We start from the raw sequence: 5,999 nt of genomic DNA on the forward strand, positions 1-5,999 counted from the left end.
ATATAGCGTGGCAACTCAAGCAACCAAATGAGACTCAACCAGACTTAGGGAGTGCCCCGAACTCACTAGAAGTTATGACCACCCAGCCACACTCTAGCAGGTGTCATCACAGGTTCCACCCATGGATTCGGCCCCCACCTCAAAGGAGAAGCCAACACCAAATATACTCTTCCCACATCAATATCCATTCTATCACGAGCTCTCCCATTTTACCCAAGTAGCATTCTTTAAAGAAAGACGTAGAGGTGAGAAAATCTGAAATATGTAGCATTTACCCAGAAGAGATCAATCCATTGAAAAGATGCTATTTAACCTGACATAGACTCAAGGATGTTTGGGGTCACCCTATTTTGGGGCATAGATGGTCAGTACAAATGAAGCTGCTGTGAGTGATTGCAAGGGCATTACTCTCTCTTCACATTATCCCTGGTCACTGAAAATGGCCCTGAGAGAATCAGAGCAGCCTGAAGCTTAAATTCCATCCGATTAATCTATACTAGGCTGTTCATGAATCTTTCATTTGTTTGGGTGCCTGTCTAGCTTTATGCTACTGTTATCACATTTAAATAGATTGGATTGGGACTTAAGAAAGGTATTTGTGCTGGGCAAAACTAATGCTATTTCCATGTGTAATGCAAAGAGAATTTCGCTATGTTTAACACTGATGACACTATGTTTGGGCAGTAAATAGTTGAATGCCTCAAAACTCAACATGAATTCATAATATATCTAGTACAAATCAGAGAAGAAGGGGACACAAGCATAGATTATAGATCAGTCCTAAAAGTTCTAAAACATTCTGGAGGTAAAGATGAACAGAATTTAATAGCTAATAGCCACAGCAAAACACTATTCTACATCTTCATGCAATGTTATGAATGCTGTAGTTTTCAGGGTGCCAAATAATATATCTTAATATCTAGAAACATTGGCCAGCTCCATTTGCCTTGTGCACATTGAACAAAGAAAGGAATGCATAAGGAACATATCCCAAGACATAAAGTTAATGCCTCAAACTTAAATAAAAATATCCAAATTAAAAAAAAGGTTATACAAGTGTAAACTTGCACATGTTTAGATTTTGAAAATTATATGCCATACAATAATTTTCTTTAACTTTTTTGTACAAGGCAAATGAAATGCACACCCATTTTGGAATATTACATTGGTCTAAATAGCAAAAAGAACTCAGAGTTGGAGGACACTGCTGGGTCCCTGCGGGGCTGGAGTGAAGAGCTGGAGCACTCTGAGATGAGACAATCACACCAAGGCAGAAAAATGACTGACATGTCCTCAGAAAGGGGAGCAATTGCATTGTGAGGGCAGAGGATTCATGGAGAGGAGACTTCCTCATGGCAAAAAATGTGTCGAGGACCTGACAAAGGAGGGGGAATCACTAAGTGGGTGTGGTAGTTAGATTCAGTTGTCAACTTGGCCAGGTGAAGGCACCTAGTTCTTTTGCTGTGGACATGAGCCAATGGTACGTGAACCTCATCTGTTGATCATTACATCCGCACTCAGCTAGGAGGCATGCCTGCTGCAATGAATGATGTTTGACTTAACTGGCTGGTGCTTAAATGAAAGAGCGCAACATAGCACATCCCAAGCAGCTCAGCATACCTCATCTCAGCACTCGCAGCTCAGTGCAGGCCTTTGGAGATGCAGAAAGAAGTCACCCTGGGGAAAGTGGTTGGAACCCAGAGGCCTACAGAGAAGGCCAGCAAAGATCACCCTGTGCCTTCCCCACGTAAGAAAGAACCTCAGCTGAAAGTTAGCTGCCTTTCCTATGAAGAACTAACAAAATAAATGCCCTTTTAGTAAAAGCCAATCTGTCTCTGGTGTGCTGCATTCCAGCAGGTAGCAAACCAGAACAGTGGGTGTCTGAAAAACACTTTGAATCACTTTAGGGTGCATTGAAATCAAACTGTTCTGCCTCGCTCTCCAAACTCTCAAACTCTCTTCAATTTTGGGAGTGTTTATAGTGCATAGGATAGAGGGAAAGCAAGGTTCCAACAACCTATTGATGTTGTCTCATTGCTACCTATATCATTCTGATTATAGTGGGTTCATGTACATTCTCACAGGCCACAATTTGGTAAGATCAAGAGGTGACGACCACCAGCTCTTCTCTGAAATTAGATTTGTGTGTTTTGGAATTCAGGTGACTACCTGGACTTATACCATGGCCTCTTCCTCATACACAACTCATATAGCCACTGCTCCCTCAGTGCTAACCCCAGCTGATCTGTCACATGGCCAAACAATTATCCAATATTAAATAATGAAGTAGATTCCCCTGCAGCAGAAACTTTCACAGGTGACTAGATTGAAGATTTCCTAAGCTCTTTCTCCTCAGCTGGATTCTGCACACGTGATAAGACCTGATTCACCCCCAAAATAGCCATAACATCTCCCATCTCTACAGCAAACACGTTTTGAGTTGACACGTGGTAAATACTCATTCCCCACATTTCGGACCATCAATGGTATGCAGTGTTTAACACTGACAATGAATAAAGAAGGTTGCCAGCAGCTCTGTGTTCTTCTCTCTCAGTGGTAGGTAGGATTCTAAGGGGGAATCCCCAGTGTCATGTCCTGTAGGATGCATTACCTTGGATGTGGGCAAATACCTATGAATACGAGGGCAATTCCCTCCTTTGATGTAGTCACGATACGTGACAAAGGTGAGGGGATTCTGATCCAGAAAGAGATCATCCTGGTGGGTGTGAGCTAAACAGGAGAGTTCTCTCTAAAACGTGGACCTATTCCGACATAAGGTCCATGCTGCTTATGGTGGCACTGGGGATGGGGTGCTGAGCTGTGGGGTATGAAGTGTAACAGGGCAGATTTTATTGCCTGAAACTGATGCTTCAAGTCCAGATCAGGTAAGGAACAAACGTAACAACCAAGACCAAAGGAGATAATGGTCATATCAAGGACACAAAACTCAATGTAAAACAAGAAGCTTATGCTTCCTCAAAAGCTTTGAAAGGGCACTTCCCCATCCTGTTCGGAGTCATTGCTTTCTCCAATGCTGTACCGTGAGATGGTCCAGTGCAGAGACAGTTACATTCTTTATTAGCTTGATTGATCGTTTTCTTTCACTCTTTGTTTTAATACAGCTCATTTCAGCCTTCACAATGTGTGCTGACAAAGAAGGATCAGCAAACACTTCTGAAAGTGCAATATTTGATCATTGTGGCAAGATGCGCTTGGATCCAAACCTTCTCTACAGCACTGTACTCCATAGGCACCTCAATGGTACTTGAGCAGCACTGTGAGAAACTGGGGTCATTGACACACTGCTACCCTCGTATGGATTGATTCATTGTGTGGGACATCAGGAAAAGCTTTTCTTCTGCTCTTCACTGTGCAATGGCAACCTGCAGGACTTAAAGCAGGAGACGATGTTTAATTTGAAGTTTCATCTGACTGGCGGACTAGAAAACATATTGCTGTTAAACTGGTAAAGATAAAACCAGAAATCCTCCCTAAAGAATGAATTAATGGACAAGATGTGTTTTATCTGATTTAAAGGCAATGTTAAGCTGGAAGCTGGAGATAAAATACACTTTGTAGTCAATAATAGTAAGAATACCAGTGCTGGATGTGCTCGTGCTATGATGCTGTTGAGAAAGAACAAGGCTGCTGTCAGGGAGTGGTTTGTGCCAGACATGAGGTGTTTGGCTTTACTGAAAGAGGTGATGTTGTAACAGATATTCTTTCACTACAGTGAATGTAAGGGTAACCTAGAAATCTTTCAGCCTTGAGATTACGTGGAGTTCATAATCAAGGACAGATATGGTAAAGAAGTTGCAACAGGAGACAGACTATTGCCTCAAGGAACAGTCATTTCTGAAGATTTCAGCATTGAACATCTTGAAGGAACTGTAACCAAAGTGATCCCAAAAGCACCCAGTAAAAACCATAATGACCCATTGCAAGGACGCATCAAAGTTAACTTTGTGATTCCTTAAAAACTTTCTTTTGGAGACAAACGTGAAAATCCAAGGTTAACCTGTTGGAAAGTGAGCAGTTTAGGTTTAATATTTTGACATGCCAATGTGACAAACTAGATGGTGTCCATCAACATACGAGTTCTAACAAATATATTTCAGTTCACTAATGAAGCCAGAAAAATGTGTGTGATTGCTGCCATAACCGATGGCTTTGGTTTCACCAAGTGTGTGGATTGTGATGTTTGTGTGTTTTTCACTTCAGTGAAATTCTCCATGGAAACCAGCTCCCTATTGCAGATGAAGTAGCATTTACTTGATGTGTTCTCTTCCCAAGAGCATGATTTCATTCCATTTTCCATGCAGATTATCATTTACTGTTAAAAAAGAAGCTACTTTTTCCAATCCTAGCGTTACTAGCCCATATAAAGACAGAGTGAAGAAGCCTGAGGATGGCATGACAGTTTCTGATGATCGCGGGGTAAAACTGCCTATTGCTTTTCACGCTAAGGATGTGAAATCACCCACTTCTCCTGAATTTAGCATTAATGACAGAGACATGGGCAGCAGATTGCAACTTGTTTGCAACTTTTAGGTGGTAATTCCAACTCTAAGAGGCTCTTGGGTTATGTGACAATCCTGGAGGATAATTTTGGGTTTACCAAAAGAGCCAGTCATGATAAGGAACTCTTTCCATTACAGTGAGTTCTCAGGAGATGTTGACAGCCTGGACCTGGGACATGGTAGAGGACAGCTTTTCCAAAGACAAAGGTAACAAGGTCATGCATAGAAAGTGAACAAAACACACCCAGTGAGTGGTATTCCTGAGGAAGCTGGTCCCACTGCCTACCCCAGTAAAGTCACCTGTCCCTTGAGGAGTGCTGACCCAATGCCAGTTGAGTACGGAGAAATGATTGAGATCACAGAGGAGGGGATATGAAAGGGGAGGTCTAGCCATTTGGCATAGTTGTGATGGCCAACCAAGGGGCTTACAGAGAAAGGAGAGTGTCAAGATCCTGTGTGTGTCCTGGACTAAAATGCTCAGACTCTGTCCTACAACATCACACCCCTGTATAGGGCCACAGCAGAGGGTATGAAAGGTCAGTTTGGCATCTTTAACTATGAAGTAGGAGATAGCAAGAAGCTCTTTTTCCATGTGAAAGAACTTCTCGATAGCTACAGGCAGAAGATGAGGTGGAGTTCTCCACACACTGGCGAGGGCAGCGGCTGCCATGTTTGCCAAGTCTGCCAGGGCCCCAAGGCTGTTGCAGGTCCAAGAACCAGTTGGTTGGTCAGTTGCCTAAAGGGCTTCACCATGGATGATGCGGGGCTCCTCGCCTGATGTGTCTTAGTCAGCCAAGGGGGCCAGATAAGTCAATGGGATTCAGTGCAGAAAGAAAGATTCGTCAAACTGGTGTCCTTGGCCAACGACACCCACAAAGCACATCACTAATTCACTATGGTCAAGCCGGGGAGGTTCTGGTGAAGGGCTCTGAATATCTCCCCCTTCATCCCTCCCCAAATCTGGAATACTTCTATTTGAACTATTACATCAGTTTTAACACCTTCCTGGTGTTATGTTCAAAAATTAATAAATTTAAGAAAACTATTTATTTTAATTATGTATGGTTGTACCCCAGAAAATGTAAGGCAGCACCTTATAGTATGAATTTTAGGAATTTTATTTGGTGCATTTAACACAACTGGGAATTGCAAAATCTACTTGATCTGTGTAAATGAAAAATAGACACTGTTATGTTGTTGAACCTATGAAAGTCTGCACTTGGTATTTAGTGTATACTCTACCTTTATTATTTCCAGCAAGAGGTTCTGCTTTAACACTCAGCTACCTTCTTTCCATTCCTGGTCATTATGCTTTAATTCTGAAGACAGTGTGAGGGTAGAGTATTACCTTTTAAAATTAAACAATCTGTGTAGGCAAACCCTTTCCTTAAGTTGATGGTCAAATGTTAAAATGTTATTTCTCATATCATTTATAATTTTGTCACAGTCCACTTAATGAGGTCTGGTTAGGCCTTGTGA

The 5,999-nt window shown here is 42.1% G+C and overlaps 1 pseudogene; it reads left to right on the plus strand.

Annotated features, from left to right (window-relative positions):
* The first annotated feature begins 4,164 nt into the window (after positions 1-4,164).
* LOC143655475 (cold shock domain-containing protein E1 pseudogene) lies at positions 4,165-4,753 on the plus strand (annotated as a pseudogene).
* Positions 4,754-5,999: the final 1,246 nt, after the last annotated feature.

Source organism: Tamandua tetradactyla, chromosome 2 (genome assembly GCF_023851605.1).
Source record: "Tamandua tetradactyla isolate mTamTet1 chromosome 2, mTamTet1.pri, whole genome shotgun sequence".
Lineage (NCBI taxonomy): Eukaryota > Metazoa > Chordata > Mammalia > Pilosa > Myrmecophagidae > Tamandua > Tamandua tetradactyla.